This window comes from Microtus ochrogaster, unplaced genomic scaffold (genome assembly GCF_000317375.1).
Source record: "Microtus ochrogaster isolate Prairie Vole_2 unplaced genomic scaffold, MicOch1.0 UNK1, whole genome shotgun sequence".
Lineage (NCBI taxonomy): Eukaryota > Metazoa > Chordata > Mammalia > Rodentia > Cricetidae > Microtus > Microtus ochrogaster.
Window position 1 is genome coordinate 7,938,290 of NW_004949099.1, and position 19,252 is coordinate 7,957,541.

Sequence of the window (19,252 nt, forward strand, 5' to 3'; positions counted from 1 at the left end):
TATATATCTGTGCTGGATAGTTTTATGTCAAGTTGACAAAAGCTACTCATCTGAGTGGAGGGACCTCAGGGCACTTTCTTAATTAGTGATTGATGGGGGAAGGTCCAGCCCATGGTGGGTGCACCCCTGGGTTCTGTAAGAAAGCAGGCTGAGTAGTCCAAAATGAGCAAGTCAGTAAGCAGCATCCCTCCATGACCTCTGCATCAGCTCCTGCCTCCAGGTTCTGGCCCTGTTTGAGTTCCTATCCTGACTTCCTTCAGTGATGACTATGATGTGGAAGTATAAGTCAAACCATTTCTTCCCTGTTACTGTAGTCATGGTATTTCATCACAGCAATAGTAACCCTAGCTAAGAAAATATCAATAACTAAAGAAAAAGAGGACATGAATGAGAGATAGTGAGAACGCCATGAGGAAGGGGAAATGATGCAATATTTTCATTAAAAATTTAACAAAAGAACAATGGAAATCTATATTGGAAAGCGCTGGCTGTCTTTTGCAGTCCTGGAAGGTGCTAGGTATGCCACTTTCCTGTAATGACCCACCACTTCTAAGAGAAGTAATCATCGATCTCACCCAGTTGTGAACCCTGTGAGCCACAATAACAAGCTATCTGGCAAGAGGAGCCCAATGGCGCAATAGTGGTACTCATAGTCCGAACATAACAAACCCCTTTCTCATTGGATTTAACTTCATATGCCTGGCACCGTTAATGAGACCAACAACCGTGGCAAGAGAAGTCACAGGTCCTAGAGGGAACCCACTAGCTCTAAAACAACTAATGACATTGCTATACCCAAAGATCAGTGAATCTCTCAACCCTCACCAGAGAGTCTTCCTACATTAGAAAGCAATTAGTAGAGACTACAACTAGTCAGTGTGTGGAGAATAAGAAACTTCAGGATGCTGAGCCCCCAATGGGACATCTATAACACACCGCTCCCTTCAAGGGTCAAAAATCTTAGTGGAAGGGGGAAAGAAAGACTTTAAGAGCCAGAGAGGATGGTGTATTACAAGGATGGCTTATTATTATAGGGCTTGTTAGTTTTGTTCTGTTTTTTTGCATACAACAAGGCAGATGTACATAAGAACTCATAGCAACTGTGACAGCATGCACAAAACCTAGGCAAGTTCAGGCTAGACATAACTCCAACATGTAGGGCAGGCGGCACATTCCTCGTCTATTGAGGAGCTATGTGATAGCTTCAGGGAAAGACAGTCAACTCAATGTGTGACCTCTGATGCATTCCTATCCTGCCTTCCAGGATAGGAACCACACACAGGAGTAGTGGGCTACCACAGAACTGACTTAACTTATGTAAAACAGAGACAGAGAAGGAAAAGCTGGGTAGGCAGTGAGGTGAGGGTAGACCTCAGAAGGGCTGGGAGAGGAGGTGACTATAATAATACACTGTCTGAAATTCTCAAGAAATAAAATATTAGATTTTAATTTTTTTTAGTTAATAAAAAATAAGAACAATGGGGTGTAGTTTAGGAACAGAGTGTTTGAAAGGCCCTGAATATCATTCCCAGCCATGGAAAATGAAAAAATAATGGGTATTCAAACTTGACAAAGTCACTTACAGTCTTTATTAATGTATTTTTTATTACGATAAAACTATAATGGTCACACATCTTCTTATGACTATCAACCAGAAGTGGTGGCACAAGCCTGCAATCTCTGTAATCCATGCACTCCAGAGGCAGAGACAGGAAATCTCTGAGTTAGAGGTCAGTCTGATCTACACAGAGAGTTCCAAGGCAGCCAAAGTTACGTAGTGAAATCCTGTCTCAAAAAGACTATGAGTTCCTCAAAATAAAACCTTCTTTTTTCTGTCCTATTTACTGGTCCATTCCAAGACTGAGTCTGAATCTATTGCTGGGTAAATGCTCCCAAATAGATAGATAGATAGATAGATAGATAGATAGATAGATAGATAGATAGATAGATAGATAGATAGATAGACAGACAGACAGACAGACAGACGGACAGACAGATGGACAGACTGACGGACGGACAGGCAGGCAGGCAGGTAGATAAAATGTTTGGCAAAGAACCGCCCCCCACACACACACACACAGAGAAAATACCTATAACGAAGCATAACTCTGTATCACTGAACAACAGAGAAAGCAACTGATAGCTCCTCTCAGACATTCCAGAATGGATTCTAGACTTAATTTGGGACTCGTCTATACAAAGTATTTATATCCCTTTCCACTGCAACTAGCATTTTATTCCCGTTTGATGTCAGCCTCCTCTCAGGTTATCTTCTGCCTCAAGAGCTTTGTCAGCTAACAGTGCCAAAAGTGAGGAAAAGATTCAAAGTTAAACACTTCAGGAGCTGCTCCCTGAAGTTCAACTTTGGTGGAATAAAAAAGACCCCTAATGAGATAGCTCTCCCTACCACAAGTCACGTTTCTTAAGCAAGTCAAGCAGAGTGAAGGCTGATCACAGCTGTGCCCACCTAGAAAGATTTTCTACCAAAGAACAAACAGCAAAGCGAACTAAGACACCACCACACAAAAGGTCTAATCAAGAACCCTGGAATCCTATAGGACAAGAAGCCCCATAACATCACTCATTTCCTTTCTACATTTTTTTCTTATAAAAAAGACAAAAATTTCTAAATATGAATGCATACATCTCAATGCAATCTGCCCCAGCTCAGTAAATGAGAACTGTTCCACCTTCCTTTAGTGTAGAGGACAAAGTCATGCCATCCTTCCTTTCTTCTATACAGAGCCTCAAACTTTACCTTGAGATCACATTCAGATCTGCTGGCTTCCTCCACATCTGACAGCCATATGAACCTGCACACTGGCCTTCATCACCTAAGTTTGCCTTCCTACAGCCTGCCAGTCAGAGCCTCCTGAGTTGTCTTCTGAAGTGCTAAGTCACATGGGAGTCTCTCAACACGAGGACTCAGCATCTTGCCAGGGATGATGGCTACAGGGTTGTGTGTGTTCATTAAAGCTTACAGCACTGCACACCAGCACACTAGAATTCTACTGCATAGTATCACTCCTTTTCAGAAAAGGGAGCTGGACTACAGAAGATCTGAGTCAAATGCTATGTTTAAAAGCCGACGACATTCCCTTCTGATTACATTCCCCACTCAACCTCATCTTCAAACCCCTCTTTTCCCCAGCCCCACTGCCTTCCCTTATGAACAAAGTCAGGCATGTCTCTGTCTCTTTGACTTCGTACTGATTACTCACTAAACTGGGAGCAACTCACTGACACCCTCATTTCCAGAAGGAAAACAAACTTGCTCCAACTCATCCAATCACCTTCCTGGTTGAGAACTGCCACTCATCTCCCACCTACATCCTCAATGCCCTTATCTTGTTGCACTCTGCCTTTTCCTCCCACTGTTTTTTTTAAATCAACTTCAAACTCAAGAGAACAATTGTCTTTCATTCTCCTATTTGTCGAGAACATAAGAAAGTACTCAGAGATGGCGGTTGTTTAGGAAATATTTACTGAATTCATGAAGGTGCAGTGAGTACCTGAGCACACAAACACAGCCTTCACCCCCATGGATTCGAGATTACAGTGATGATTGCTAAATAAGTGGTTTGGCCTCTATAGCTTCCAAATTCTCTGTAGGTTGGCCATTCATTGCAATTGAGTGTCTTAAACCATACAAGAGTATACTATTTGCTCTTCAAATCAAGCTTAGCAGGAGTTAGTTGGGCTTTTCTACTGCTCTACTGCTAACCTAGACGGCGCACCCCACACAGCTACACACTCAATCATAGAATATTCGGTAACAGAGCATGCTCTGTGGACAAGGAATGAAGGTCTTGTCTGGGTCCTTTATGAACCTACATGACAGATTTGGGGATGGGAGGGGGGAAAAGCAGGCACAGGGAAGAGACTCAGGCCTGGGTTGGTTCTTCTCCTAATGGGCAGGTCCACGCATCACAGTGGGTAACAATACACAGAAAGCTCCCTCAGTGCTCTTGGGAAGCGAGTGGAGTGGGTCTCTGTAAGCACAGCACAACAGCACTCACTGCAGGTGAGAGCCCTTGGAACTGCTATTAGACACGTTACATCAAAGACAGGCTCTGGGGGTGGATAGAAGAGAATGCCGGAGCATTCTGATCATGATGAGATCCAGGTCAAACACAACTTCTGCAAGGAGCAGGCTTTTCCAAGGAAACTGCTGGGATTTCCCTTTGCATTCTGACCTTGTTACCTCATTTCTCCCACCTGAACCTCACACCAAGGCCATCATCACGAGCGGGTGTCTATGGCGAGCACACGGTTGACTGGTCCCAAGCCCCTCTTATGTTTGCTTTAAGGGATGCAAGTTTGTCCAAAGAAGGACACACTTCTATCAGAAAGTGAACATTATTGGCATAGGGTATAACTTGACTTCTTGAATTTTTGAAATTCTGAGTGCAAATATCACACAAGCATTATATAATCTCTCTCTCTTAGAGAGATAATATGGACCCAGGTATAATTTTAAAACACAAAGATAACATTAAAAAATAATTCAAGAGGGTGGAGAGACGGCTCCAGGGTTAACTCTTGCAGAGGACTTGGGCTGGGCTCCCAGCATCTATATTCACAACTGACTGTAATTCCAGTTCTGAACTCACGGGCACATGCCTACACACATACATAATTTTAAAAAATCTAAGAAAGAATGGATCTCTTTGAGGCCAGCCTGGTCTACAGAGCAAGTTCCAGGACAGCCATGGCTATTATACAGAGAAACCCAGTCTTGAAAAACAAAAAACAAACAGTAAAAAAAAGAAAGAAAGAAAACCAAAACAGCAAACAAGCAAAAAGAAAGAATACAAGCTAAACAAATAAATTAACTGAATAATTAGTCTATTCCAACTCAACAATGTGTCTTATCCTGTCACCAGACCTCAATTCGGACGTTTCCTATCTGAAATGCCAGCAGTTGCCTGTGGCTTAGGACTTATAGACCCGGGTCAATGTGAGCACATGTGTTAACTGGTGCATGTGAGTACATGTTTACTTGTTTTCCCAACTCTACTGCTCTTCTCTGAGTCACGCTTTTTAGCTATCTCAGAAGCGTTTGAAATTCCTCCTAATTTAGGGCAGCCTTCATCTCATCCCCCAGCTATTTCAGTTATGACATGAAGTGACAGTGGGAATGGGCTGCTCTGTGGACGGGAGCTGTACTGCAAACAGTATTTGTGCTTTTCTGATCTCTAAGAGCAACTGTTTCCTTAAGCTTCCTCTTACCGGTGGCATTTCTTGCAATGACATACTAATGTATGTTGACTTTAAAGTATTCAAACAGCTATACCAACAACAAACCTAACAAAAAATTAACTAGCAACACAGGCGACAGGAAGCAGTAGAATTCAAGAACCATCTTGCATGCCTAGGGCTACTCTCAATGTTCTAGCAAGATGAGGCTTCTGTAGAACTGAGTTCCTGAAGGATGCTCTCAGCAAGGTTTTAAGGAAAGGACCTGAAGATACATGCAGGATAGGCTAAAATCCACCACCTGAGAGTCTAAAGAAACTCTCAAAGGACCACGAAAAGACCTCTCCCTGAAGGCGAGATTCCAGCTTCTCCTGGCTTCTGGAAGGTGAAGTGGATCACCAGAGCATGAAAGGCAGGTCAATTTGGAGAGCTTTTCACAGCAACAGTGGTGCAAAGCTCAAAGCTGGATGGAACAAAACATAATAATTAACACATCCCAGGAACTCCCTGACAGTCCCTTTCCTCCCTCCCTTACCCATGGGCCTCAAAAGACACTTTGAGAAAGAAAGAAAGAAAGAAAGAAAGAAAGAAAGAAAGAAAGAAAGAAAGAAAGAAAGAAAGAAGAAAAGAAAAGAAGGAAGCAAGCTGGTTTAAAGTTAACTTTCTCCCTTCCAGTGGTAAAAAGGAAGGTTGGTTGGAAGTATTGTTCAGCCTACAGAATGAGCTATTATGACCTAGTTCTGCCTTACCGCTGACTCAGCTGAGACCATCTGAAACAATGCTTTTCAGGAGGCCAACGCTGGAGTTGGTGAGGCTCTGACAGGACCCTGCCAAAGTCAGCGATTTCTTAAAAATGAGGTCAGGTTATAAGGAACCCTAATAGCCTTGCTGTTGCTGCAAGAAAGCTAAACCAGCCACTATGTACCTACCCTCTCTAAAAACAGCAAGAAACAATGGGTCACACCCTGCGAGAGCTGGTCAAGAAGCCCATTCAGCACAGCTAGGAAGTCATAAATTCATGCCCAACTACATTTTTGGCAGATACTGTATCCCAGCAAAGAGAAAACCACAGGTGGTTTGCAGGCTATGGCTTTGTCCTTTAGAAAAGCATTAAGCAGAGAGAAGGCGTATGCAAACACATCACATCTCCAAATCTTGCCATCAGACTCCCTAAAATTAAATCTGAATTTGTTAGCTAAAAGCCATCAATGACTCCAGCACTAAAATAAATGGAAATGAAAAAAAAAAAAAAACCCAACTTAGTTCAGTGCTTAAAAGCCACACTTGTGATGGACCTACGGAGTAAACATTAGTGGTACTATTCTATGGTCTTCATTCACCCAACAAATCATTCACGCCTTCCACATACCAGCTATGAGCCAGACCCTGGAGCTGCAGTGGTAAGCAGAAGTCACAAGGGACTTCCCCTTTAGGTAGCTCACAGATCTGTTATAAGGAAGGCAGACAAGCTCACAAGAGGTTCACAGAAATCAGTAATACAGCCAGGCGGTGGTGGCGCACGCCTTTAATCCCAGCACTCGGGAGGCAGAGGCAGGCGGATCTCTGTGAGTTCGAGACCAGCCTGGTCTACAAGAGCTAGTTCTAGGACAGGCTCCAAAACCACAGAGAAACCCTGTCTCGAAAAACCAAAAAAATAAAAAAAAAGAAAAAGAAATCAGTAATACTCTCTCATTTGCTCAGTAAGTATTCCCTTTGTGTGAGGGTCTACGCATGATATGCTATTTAACATCGACTAGCAATTAGCCACTAAGACTACTGTACAAATGAAGGGGCAGACTCTTAGAGGTGAAACGGTTGGCTAAGGGTCATCTTTATGGTGAGAGGCAGAGAGTAAACCCATGTAGGTCCAACTCCTAGCAAAACTTAAACAAAAAAACCATCAAGAATGAAGGAAGGAAATGAAGGAAGACATGGAGAACCATCTTGATATTTTATTTATTTGTGAGCATAGATGTCTGTGTGAATGTCTGCACATACAAACAGGTGTTCATGGAGGCCAGAAGAAAACATCACACTCTGAAGCTGCAGTTACAGGCTGTTGTGAGATGCCTGACATGGGTGCTGAGAACTGAACTCAGGTCTTCTGGAAGAAAAGTATACACTAAGCCATCTTTCTAGGCTCTATCTCGATATTAAAAAAAAAATCAGAAAAACTAATGAATGAATAGGATTGATGGACTGTGTATTCCCTTAAAATTCTTGATTGTAAACAATGCAGTTTTCTAAGTGAATAAAGAATTCATACAAACAGCTCACCAAACAAGATATATAAGTGACAAATAAGTACATGTGGGCATGTTTAGCATCTATAACGATCTGGAATTAGGACAAATTACTACCACGGTGTTAGAAAGTCTAAAAGCTACGGCAGGATGGTTCAAAATGTAAAGACACTCGCTGCCAAGCATAACCACCTGAGTTTAATCCCAGCACCCCAATGGTAGGAGAGAACCGAATCCCGTATGTCCTCTGTCCTCCGTACGTGTACTGTCAAGTTCTTATGTGCACATAGACACACACACACACACACACACACTGAGTAAATAAACATTATAAACTATGCGCACATATCTAAATATTTAAACTTACAATGTAGCTTGAGATTCTTTTATTTACAATAGTTGAGAGAAGACTGTTTCAGAGTTAGCAGTCCTTTGGATTTGAACTATTTGTATAACCTTTACCCAGGGCACATCTCTCATTTGAAAACCCAAACTCTGAAAAAGAATGAAATTACATCATCTTCTAAGTGTGAGCATTACACTAAAAACTCATTAGAGTTCAGCACTGGGATTACTGATGAGGAAGGCTCATCCCATACTAAATATGCCAGGCATGGTGGTTCATGATTTTAATACCAGCACTTAGGTGGCAGAGGCAGGCAGATCTCTATGAGTTCCAGGCCAATCTAGTCAACATAATGGGCTTCAGACTACCCAGGACTACACAGTGAGACCCTGTCTCAAAACCAAAAAAGCCAAATGCTAGAAAAGACATCCAGCAACTAAGAGTCCTCCACTGCCCACCGCAGTGAGGAAGCGCCACTGTAGAAGTGGGAAATTTCTCCTACCATTAACCATGGACTTACCATGTGAGCCAGGCATTTACTCAAACAAAGTGAAAATCCAATTTGAGTACTCATGTGGTTCTTTGCCTAGGAATTCTAAGCCTATTCTCTTGTTTTCTGTGGAACCTCCTGAATGACATTATTCATAATTCCCTGAGTGAAAGCAATTCAATAGTCCTTCAGGAGGTAAATAGATGTACTGTGGCACATTCATAAAATGGAACAATACACAGCAATACAAAGGAACTAATAATGCAAGCAACAGCAGGAATGAGTCTTTATTATGAAAAAGAAGCTGAATTCAGAGGCTTAATTCTAAATGGTTCCATTTAGATGGCATTTGGGATAAGTCAAAAATACTGGTAACAAAAAAAACAGATATGGATGGTTGGGGGTGGAAGGATACTGACTACCAAGGGATGGGGAGGAAGGAATTCTTTGGGAGACTTCAATATTCTTCTTGAAGGAGCTGACAGGTCCGAGATTATATGCAACAGCCAAAACGCAGCACCAATTTTAAGTAATTTTTAAGTGAATTAAACTCACTTAAAAAAACTCGATGTTTTTAACAACACCAAAAAAACTTAGCATTTCTTAGAAGCACACACACATACATATACACAAGCACATACACATACACACACACACACACAAATGCACACACTTAAAATTCACGTAAATTAAAGCCATCTCAAACTAACATAAGTTTTCTTAATGACAAATGTTGGAACATACATATTTTCAAACTGGCAAGAAACATAACAGACTTTTTTTTTTTTTTTTTAACACCCTCTTGCTGGTTGGCAAGCACAGAGTTCCCTCCAACACCTTCATTCTGCATTCTGGAAAACGCAAAGACAACACAGAGAGGCGTCTGGGGTAGGAGACACAGGTTTTCCACGTATCTTGTAAGTCACAAAAGCTGCCTTGAAGAAAATGTTTTTAAAGAAAGGAGATGCAACCTCTCCACGAATAAAGTCAAACTGACCACGAAGGAAGTCAAACCACAAGTATAACTGCATCTACTGCCTTGGAGTCCCATCCCTAACCCACTGCTGGGGGACCCTCTGCTCTAAGGTTAGGGATCTCTGAGATCACACGGAAGATACCACTGTGCTCAGTACCTCGCTATGCTCACGCTGTCCACAGAAAATAAAGCATGCCCCACCCAACAGCTTTGCATCACACACAGTAACACAAGAAAACTCACGAGGAACAACCAGCTTCTTCAGTACATGGCAAGACCAGCTGTCCTTTAAGGTTGGGTGAGGAATACATCTAGAATTCTCCTCTCCAGACACATGTGAGTCTCCCTGGGCTCCAGAGTCATTCTATTTCCTGAATGGTCCCAGAGTGCTGGCTCATCTGCCTACCAAAGACTCACTGAAAACCCCTATTACAAGCAATTCAAAGCATGAAATGAAAATTGATGCTTTCAGCTCATGTAATGATGAAAATGGGAAACTGCCAGAAACTCCGTGTTCCTTAATTTTCCATGTCACATTTCAAGAATGCAGATAGCAGCGTGTCATGTGAGATAAGAGAAACGGACTAAGGGTGAAGCATTCTTCCCCAAATTTGACCCCATTACAGCGGAGCATCTGCAATAAAAGTAAGTCTGGTAAGGACGTATTAACAAAAGAAGAGAAAAACAGTCTTCCAAATCAGCACCAAGCAGGGCCAAGAATGGCAAGCGGACATTAAAACAATGTACCCTGTGTCCTTCAGAGTGGATCAGAGCATACAAGTGAGAGGAGCAACCCAAGGACTATCTCTAAAGATGATGGAATTAGGCTAAAATACCCAAATCCTTCTACAGTTGTATGCTTTATAGCCTTAGGAACTGAAAAAGCATGAAAGCATGCGGGTAATGTATTATCTCTCTTCTTCCTTTAAAACAAAAGTTCTCTAAGGGCAAGAATTGTAAACCATCGTACTGCAGGAATATACCAGACTGCCTAATAATATTTAATGCATTAGACAAATTTTTTGTTGAACAAATCAATGGAAGATTTTAGAAGAAGGATGTTTGTCTTCCTCTACTCGAGTATCATGTTTTGTAACTACAAAATAAATATTAATACATTGAACGGATTGCATGATAGCCCCTAGAGTCACATAAAAATGTATGAGACACTGTACTAAGCCTTAGACTAATATTCTAGGTAGAGAAAGAAATATTTGCTTGTAAAGAGCCATCTAGATAGTCAGGAACTCCCCATGATTCTACATGAAGGGTGTGGAGCTGGGGTGGAACAGATTACATAATGTACCATATTAAGGTTTAGGCTGGAGAGATGGCTAAGAGCACTGCCTGCTCTTCCAAAGGTCCTAAGTTCAATTCCCAGCAACCACATGGTGGCTCACAACCATCTGTAATGAGATCTGGTATTCTCTTCAGGAAGAGACCTGGTCAGTCGTCCTCATCACCTCGTCCTCATCACCTGAGACCATGAAACCCAATATGAACAAGTTCAATAGAACCGCCATATATATACAGAACCGCCTGTATATACAGGCTACCCATGTGTGCTTCAGCACTGCCAGGACATAAATTTCATTCATTCTTACTAGAACTTACCAGAAGGCTCCTATGTTTTGTGTCCAGTGTAATATTCAGAGGTAGATCTTTAGGGGTGTTTAAATGATGAGTGCTCTAATACATCAATGGATTAATATGACATTATTGGGAGATGAGGGAAAGGAGGAGGTAGAACCTGGTGGAAGCAGGTCCCAGGGGCATGCCTTTGAGAGATCTAGTTTTCCCACATCCCTTCCTGCTCCCTGGCTGCTAGGATGGAAGCTGCTTTTCTCCAGCCATGTCCTTCCACCCGATGCTCTGCTTTCCCATTGCTCACCAGCTGGGGATCGTGGGCAGAAACCTCTGAACTCATGAGCAAGAGGAAGCCATTTCACCTGCCTGTCGTTTAGTTAGCTATCTGTCACAGCAGTGAGAATCTGAGTGACATACCACACACAGGGATGGCTTCCTCAAGGGTGTGAAGCTGAGATTTGAGCCACGATTAAAACTGGCAGAGATGGATTCATTTCTGGAGCAAAGCAGAACGAAGATAAACAATGAGGCACTTCTGGGTGGTATGTACTAAAAAGGACTAGACTCCAACTTACCGTCTCCCATACCCTCCTAGGGCAGCCACAGGCTCAAACACCTCCCACTTGGCTGGACATCTCCACTTAAATGTCCCTTGCGACCTTTCAATATCCCTGGTCACTCTTCCTAGAACCAATCAATATGTTATTACTCCTCCTCTCCCTGTAGTTCTCATTCTGCTACTCACCAAGTCCTTCTAACTGAATAATCGGGCTCAGGACTTTCGTTTTAGCCATAACTTCCTTGTAAATGTACCTGCATTAACTTCAAACTCTAAATCTTTCTTCAAGCATTTAGCTCAGGGTCGGCAGGCTAACTATACCCTATGGTTACACAAAAGAAGGGAAAAAAAGAAAAAGCCCATAGTCCAAATGAAGACTATATCCAAAAAACAAAACAAAACAAAACAGACAAACAAAAACTTTATTTGTGAGAAGAAGCAAGCAGTGGATCATATTTTGCCAGAGGATCAGTTAGATAGCCTCTACCGTAGATGGCTGACAGAGTTGTTTTCAAAAAATGTAAGCAAGGAATTCCTTCAGTTAAAATTCCTCCAAGATTCCCAAGGCCCTCAAAAGAAGTTCTAAGACTGATGTTCTGGCAGGACACAGGAGAGCCACTATGTTCCTACCATGACAGTCCCTCACAACTCCCATAAACGCACGCTCCACGGTGAGTGACTGCAGAAATACAGACGCTCTTCAAGATGTGCACAAGATCTCCAGGTGTCCTGTTTTTCTGTCCTCTTCCCCTCAAAGCCACCAGACCATCTGTGACCTGAATTCCAGCCACGTCAACTATACTCGCTCTCCCCCAAACACCTTTACATAGTTCATATGACAGCATGCCATCTCCCCCAGATGCATTTCCTACCATCAATGCCACTGGATCCTGAGTGAGAGAAAAGGCCACACTTCATGCAACTTTGTCTCCCATGCCCTAATCCACTATCTTTCTTGTAGCTGAGACATATTGAGTATTTGTCTCATTAATTAAGAAAAAAAGTCCTCAATCAACCTTGTATAATTTTTAAAGAAATTTGAATTCACTGGGCACTTACTTTACCATGGCCAACTACTTTTAAATTTCGCATTAGGTACTAAAACCTGTCCACATGCCGGAATGCACTGTTCTTTCTGAGGATGATATAAGGGCATAATTTAAAATTTCCCCTTTTACAGGAGATGTACTTTAAAACTGCTACTTGGCTGCCTCCCCATCAGTCTTTAATTAGCTGCTTGAACAGTGCTGAGTATGTTACAGCCTCCTGCAGAAAGCTAAGTCCTCAGGCAATTAGTTTGTCCTGCTAAATATGGCCCACGCTACCACTGTGCCCATGGTAGGCAAACTCTCACAGAGGGGAGCAAATTCTTACATCTTCCAGGACCAGGACACAAACCTCTGAGGCTGAGGACATGTGAGGCCTGGGTAAAAACCTTTATTTATTATAAATATTTATGTAGGGAGACCATATTTGTACCCACCATTTCTTCTATCAACCTGTGCAACTTTTAAAGACTGATTCAGCTTGAAGGAAGTGAAAGGAAATGAAAACTTGCACACGCTGACAAGAACGTGCATTACAAGATTCCTTTGTAAAATTGTTTCTAACCCTAAAACACGCATTCTCCAAGGCTAGAGGAATGGCTCAGCTAGGAAGCGCTCACGTTGCAAGCACAAAGATTGGAGTTGGATCTACAGAACTCACATAAAAATGCCAGGCTTGTAATCTCAGTGCTGGGCAAGCAGAGACAAGTGGATTTCTGGAGCTCCCTGGCCAGTCGGTCTAGCCTAATTGTTAAGTTTCAGGCCAATGAAAAACCCTGTCCCAAGGAGGTGGACAGAATTCTGAGAATGACACTAGAGGTTGCCCATAGACCTCCACATACACCTTTCACGTGCATGCATGTGGACCTGAACACATGCATCCTCATGAACACACATACACAAATGCACACACGCATAGAAAACACATACCCTTTTCACCCAGCGATGGTAGACACCTCAGAAGTCGAACCTCCAGAAAGTTGCAAGTATGTACAAAGTTACGGCTCTAACAGTGTTGTCATAGGAGTGACCTAGCTAATGACAGCCTAACTCATGGCATAATGGAGGTTTCCATAACTCCAGACCATAAACCCCTGAGAACCCATGTTTTGTCTAATAAGATATTTCTCATTCACTAAGTCCTAGCTGAACTCTTGACTTAAAACATGAGATGTCACTTTCTCAGCTTCCCCATATATTCAAGCTAAAAACCAAACAAATCCAAACAAACGACCAAACCCAAACAATTACCCTTAAAAAATAAAGCTAGGCAGAGGTGATGCACACCTTTAATCCTAGCACTGGGGAGGCAGAGGCAGGTGGATCTCCAAGTTCAAGTTCAAGGCCAGCCCAGTCTACACAGGACACCCAAGACTACACAGAAAAATCCTGTTTAGAAAAACCAAAAATAAAAAATATAAAAATAAACTCAGAGTCACTCTTCATCCCTTCTCACTCCAAAAACATCCATGGCTTCAGCGCATCTCTCCTCCGAGCTTCCCAGCTGCGCTCTTCCACTCCTCCAGACATCTCAGCACACTGCCTAGAGCAGTCTGCATTCTCCTCAGGCCCCTACAATGGCACGATTCATTTTGAGTAGTATGGTTGGGCCCTGAATTGCCGCTTTCCACAGTTCTCCCCACCTTCTCTTCTCTGGCCATTCTCTGTTTCTCTGAGAGTGCAGTTAGCATTCCTGCTGTAGTGTCTATGCTGGACAGTCCATCACCAGACAAAGCTCCTTCCCTCACGCTGTCAACGTTTATGTTTTCTTCCCTGTGGGGTCTAACCTGACAAGACCCTATTTGAAACTGCAACACACCCAATCCCCATGTTCCTGGACTTCCTCCTCTCCTCTGCTCCTCCCCCCCCACCACATCTGCACCATTTTGTACACTAAATAACCGACTCTTGCCAAACCCCCCGACTGTAACACAGACCCCATGCTGGACCTTCATCCTTGAACTTGATTGTAAATCCCAAGCATCCCAATGGTTCTCAGAACAGAAATGTTGCAAAATTACTATTTGTTGAATGTTTCAATCTATCTTAGGACTAAATGAGCTAGCTCAAGCATGAAGCAGCCTAAAAACCCAGATTTCAATAATGACTAGAGAGCAGGAAGTAGGCAAACGTGTACTGACATGGAAAGTTGCCCAGATGTGATTGATGGTAACAAGAAAAGCCAAGCGGAACTCGTGTGCTGGGCTAGTTATTGTATATCAATATGGGAGGGATAGGGAGGCAACCCAAAGTCCCAGCATCAAAATGAAAATTAAAAGCATTATTCCACTCTGCCCTAGACACGGGGCATTTGCTACCAAAATTTTGGCAATGATACTTTAATTAATTAAGAAGTCAATTTCAGGTGGAAAACAGTAGCACTGACTAAACAGGAATAGAGGCTGCTTATGCATATATTAATGGAGAAAATTGAGAGCGGGCACACACACACCTTTTGCGTTATGAGACTGAGGTCAACTGAAATTATATATTATATTTATCTATTTATCTTTGTGACTGACCTCATTTATAAACAATCAAGTCAACTTTTGTTTTGATCACACTGTAGCTTTTAGGAATAAATTTCACACAAAGTATTTCCTTACAATAATCATTTCTACCTCATCCTCCTCTCTCTACCTTGATTGGACTAAGTCAACATGGGTTCAAACTCAAGCTTCAGAAGCTCAAATCTAGTCTGCGTCTCTTATTATACTACAGTCCTCCCTATCCAGGGCACAGTTACTATACTATAGTTCTCGGTATTCAAGGCACAGAGTAGGCACACACACATGTGTGCTACTTCCGGGTAGTAACTTTACCACTAAACAGAAATGTCAATAATGCCGTAAAGGTCCAAAAAGCCATAAAGAAAAGTAGTAAAGGCTTCCATAAACCCAGGTGTTAAGCATCATTAGAAAGAGCCAAATGTTTGCAGACCAGCCTCCCTTTCGGGCCCTACCTATATTTAGTATTTTTAAAGCAACACTCTTTGGCATTGCTCTACAATTAATTAGAAAATTATGGCACAGCCGGGCGATGGTGGCGCACGCCTTTAATCCCAGCACTCGGGAGGCAGAGGCAGGCGGATCTCTGTGAGTTCGAGACCAGCCTGGTCTACAGAGCTAGTTCCAGGACAGGCTCCAAAGCCACAGAGAAACCCTGTCTCGAAAAACCAAAAAAAAAAAAAAAAAATTATGGCACTTACTGCTTTTCGGCAAGTTATTTCATATAGCTGTTGTCAAATTTGTAGATTCACATGGATCTAATCTTTACCATGGAACAGAAATACACCCCCACACAATAATTCAGTATCACCCTGAAGATCAATTAAACAGTAAACAGAACGCTAAGTGCTTTATTTCCTATGGCATATGGGAAAACTATCTAGTTTGCAGAAGAGAACATGCATCTTTAAATGTGGAGGACCTGTCCCTCCTTTCTCTATTTTTGAAATGATTTTTTCAGGTATTGGCAGAAGCAAGAGCACTCTAGCACTCAGATCAAACTTTAAATGACTGCCCAGGGTTCCTGGTGCATCCACTCAGTCAAGTAGTCATTCACTCAATATGTATTATGTACTAGGCATGGCACTTAGAACCGGGATCCAGAGAGGAAAATGGCAAAAGGCTCCATAAACAAGAATGTTTATCACAAAGAAAAGAAGTCTATGCCTTAGGATTTATTTCTTTTCCTTTCAGGCCATATAACGGCAAATATCGAAGAGGTTTGAAGTTAGCGGGTCATTTTCAAGCCTGGGGTCTTTCTTTACTCTCATGTTTGGACTCTTTCAAACATCACAGCAAATGTCAAACAACATTTTCCCATTGATTTTATGCCTCAATCTGACGTCTGTTGAAACTTCAAAGATGCCAATCTCCTTGGAAGAAAGAATCAAAATGAGCAACCAGAGCCCAAGATGTGCAGAAGGGGAATACACCAAACCAAACTGAGTATCCCCATGGCATTGTCATCAACACACTAAACTCTCAGGACAAATGGAAGAGCCCTTTTTATAAGTAAAAGACGAGGAGCAGAAAGGTTACCAAAGAGAAACAACACGCGGCAGTGTTCAGAAGGCAATGCTTAGCCATAATCCCCGGTTGTGAGCCTCTCTGACAAGCTGTAGAGATGTGTTGGGGGCCAGCAGTGGCAGAAACTTCTCTAGAAGACCTGGGGATCCAGAACAAGATCTTTGGAGCCACTGTCCCTAGCACTTCAGAAGATGGAAAGCCAACAAGAGACAACCTGCTGCCTGTCACATGGGCATCTGCAGAGTTCCCACATCAATGGCTGCCAGTGCTGCATGCTTTTCTTTCCACCAACTTCTCAAAAATGCTCTGACAGTTTGTCTGGTGCCAGAGGGTGTCAGTATGACTGCGAGGGATGTGCTTACATTTAAATATTTGGGGTCTGATTATCAACATTAGAAACATTTTTTTTTAAACAAGAAAATAAACATGCTGGGAGAATAATGGATTACCAAAGGAACTGGATTTTGCCAGAAAAATACAACAGCAAAGAAAAAAATATTTGAATGGGGAGTTGCCTTTGATTCTGCTTTTTCTGATACTTGCACCTCTATAGTCATTATTAACTAGAGAAACTCTTTTACATTTAGGCCTAAGTCTCCGCACATTCTATTCCTATAGAAAGTCTAATAAGCCAAAATTGGAGAAACACAATGAACTACATACTTAGTGGTACATACAGATCATAAAATCTCAGTTGCTGTCAACTTAACTGCTTTAAAGACACTTGCCTAGAGGCAAAGAGAAATGACAACATTTTATTTATTATTTGCTTGCTTACTCATTCATTTTAGTAACTGCTACTAGTCAATCCGTGCTTGACTTCTTTGTAAATGTAAAGGTTTTCTTCTTTCTCCCTCGCCTTTATTCTTTCTTCGAGACACAGGAGAGAGTGAGGTAGAATGCACTACTGGGAAATGCCCTGGCTGCACATCAGCTCCAGCCATGACTTTCTGGGTACCAATAACTCATGGACTGTTATCTTATATATCACAGTGGCCCATCTATACCTGTGTATCACAGAAAGTCTCCGTGTGGAATAAATCCAGTGGATGGTTGCTCCACTGGGTCACACCCTGGGTCACTCACACACGAATGCTCTAGTCTTTTTGGGAAAACTTCTGTAACAAACACAATTGCCCCTGCTTTCTGCTCAGCAAGGACCAGCAAGTCTAAGTTTAGTGAAAGAAACAAAGATAAAATAATAGGTCAATTCCTCCTCTGTAGTGAAAACACAGGAGAGCCAGATACAATATCAAACATTTTCTTCAAGGCATTGCCATAGAAACACAACTTGAAATTTGTAGCCTGAGAAACTAGAGAGGGAAGCAAAACAGGAATGTTCCAACATTCTGGGGGTGGGGTACAATGGGAGTGGGAGGTGGTCAGAGATGGGTCCTAACAGCAATCCCTTCCTTCTACCCCATCCTCCTCCCCAAAGCCCAAAGCAGAAAAGCAGCCAGGGGCAAAGGCAGACTGTTTCTGTTTGCTCAGCTGAGAAATGGAGGCCTCAACATAGTGTTGACACCATTAATCTGCTCAAGCTTTCAACAGCACTAAAATTCATAGGCAAGTGTGCGCTAGACCTTATTGACCAGGTACTGTGCAAGCTCAGTCATGAAAAGGATCCGAACATACATCTGATCAATGGAGAATTCCAAAGTTCTGGTAAAACACCAGTTTTCACGAGGAACTAGCCTTATAGATGAAAAAAAAAATGTAACCTTTTCTCAACAAAACCATTTTTCCCAGAACCCCAAAAGTCAATGTTAGTCCGCCTTAAAATGTACATAGTTACATATAAAACCAGTTAAATATTTTCAACATAGGAGTCACACGTCACACGCCCCTTCCACTGCAAATGCTTCCAGATTTCATCTGAGCCTCCAATGAATATGTCTGAACCTTTTGAAAACACTGAATAGGTTCTAGTCAAGAGTAGTAAAAACAAGCACGCAAGCAAACAACAAAACCAGCAAGGGTTATTTGACCAGTGCACAGTCCCAACTAAAAAGCCTCCTAAATGATTCTCAATGGATAGGGCTCTAGGCATAGGCAACTCTTGGCAAGAGAAAGGGGCCTATTCCTAATCCTTACAAATAAACAAGGCATACCCTCAAACCATTTAGTTCAGACACAAATCCACGCCCTTTGTGTGGAAGGCCAACTCTGTGGCTGAGACAGCTTCCTTGCACACTTCACTGTCCCCTTGATACTCAGGTCTGACAGATTCGGGGCTGAGAAGGAAGGTACACCCTCCTGCCTCTTTAAAAAAAAGAAAGATCCCAGCCTTCCAGGATTGGCTCATTAAGAACCAGCTAGGGAGGGCAGCCTTTCAGGTCCCAAGCGCTCACAAGCCAGACTCCGGAATCCTGTTTCCTGATGCCCACAGACAAGCATACCTTACCTAGATAAGACAGTGCTCTCACAAACACATGTTAATTTCCAGGAAGCAAACTTAAAAAACCTTCTGCATGTACATTCCTCCTTTTAAAACTGGGGGAAAGGAGAGAGGGGATGGTGGTCCTTTCCTTCTTTATTTTCTTGAGAGCTAGCAAAGCTCTTCCAAAGTGCAAAGGCATTTGCCTACTACCGCCAGGAGAAGCAGCTCTCGGTCTCCCCGCCTACTCCAGCCCGGGCGCCGGAACAATGCTGCAACACGCATTTACCAACACCTGCTGGAGCCTATTAATATGCACGGGGCCTACGGCTGTCCCCCCCCCCCCTTCCCCTGCCCTCCACACTGAGCAGGCTTTCATCTGCTCCTTTACCATC

General features: G+C 42.6%; 1 protein-coding gene across 18 annotated transcripts in view; it reads right to left on the minus strand.

The window, feature by feature from the left end:
- Magi1 (membrane associated guanylate kinase, WW and PDZ domain containing 1) overlaps positions 1–19,252 on the minus strand; it is a 618,461-nt gene that overhangs the window by 215,907 nt on the left and 383,302 nt on the right. The gene's annotated exons all lie outside the window — the stretch shown is intronic.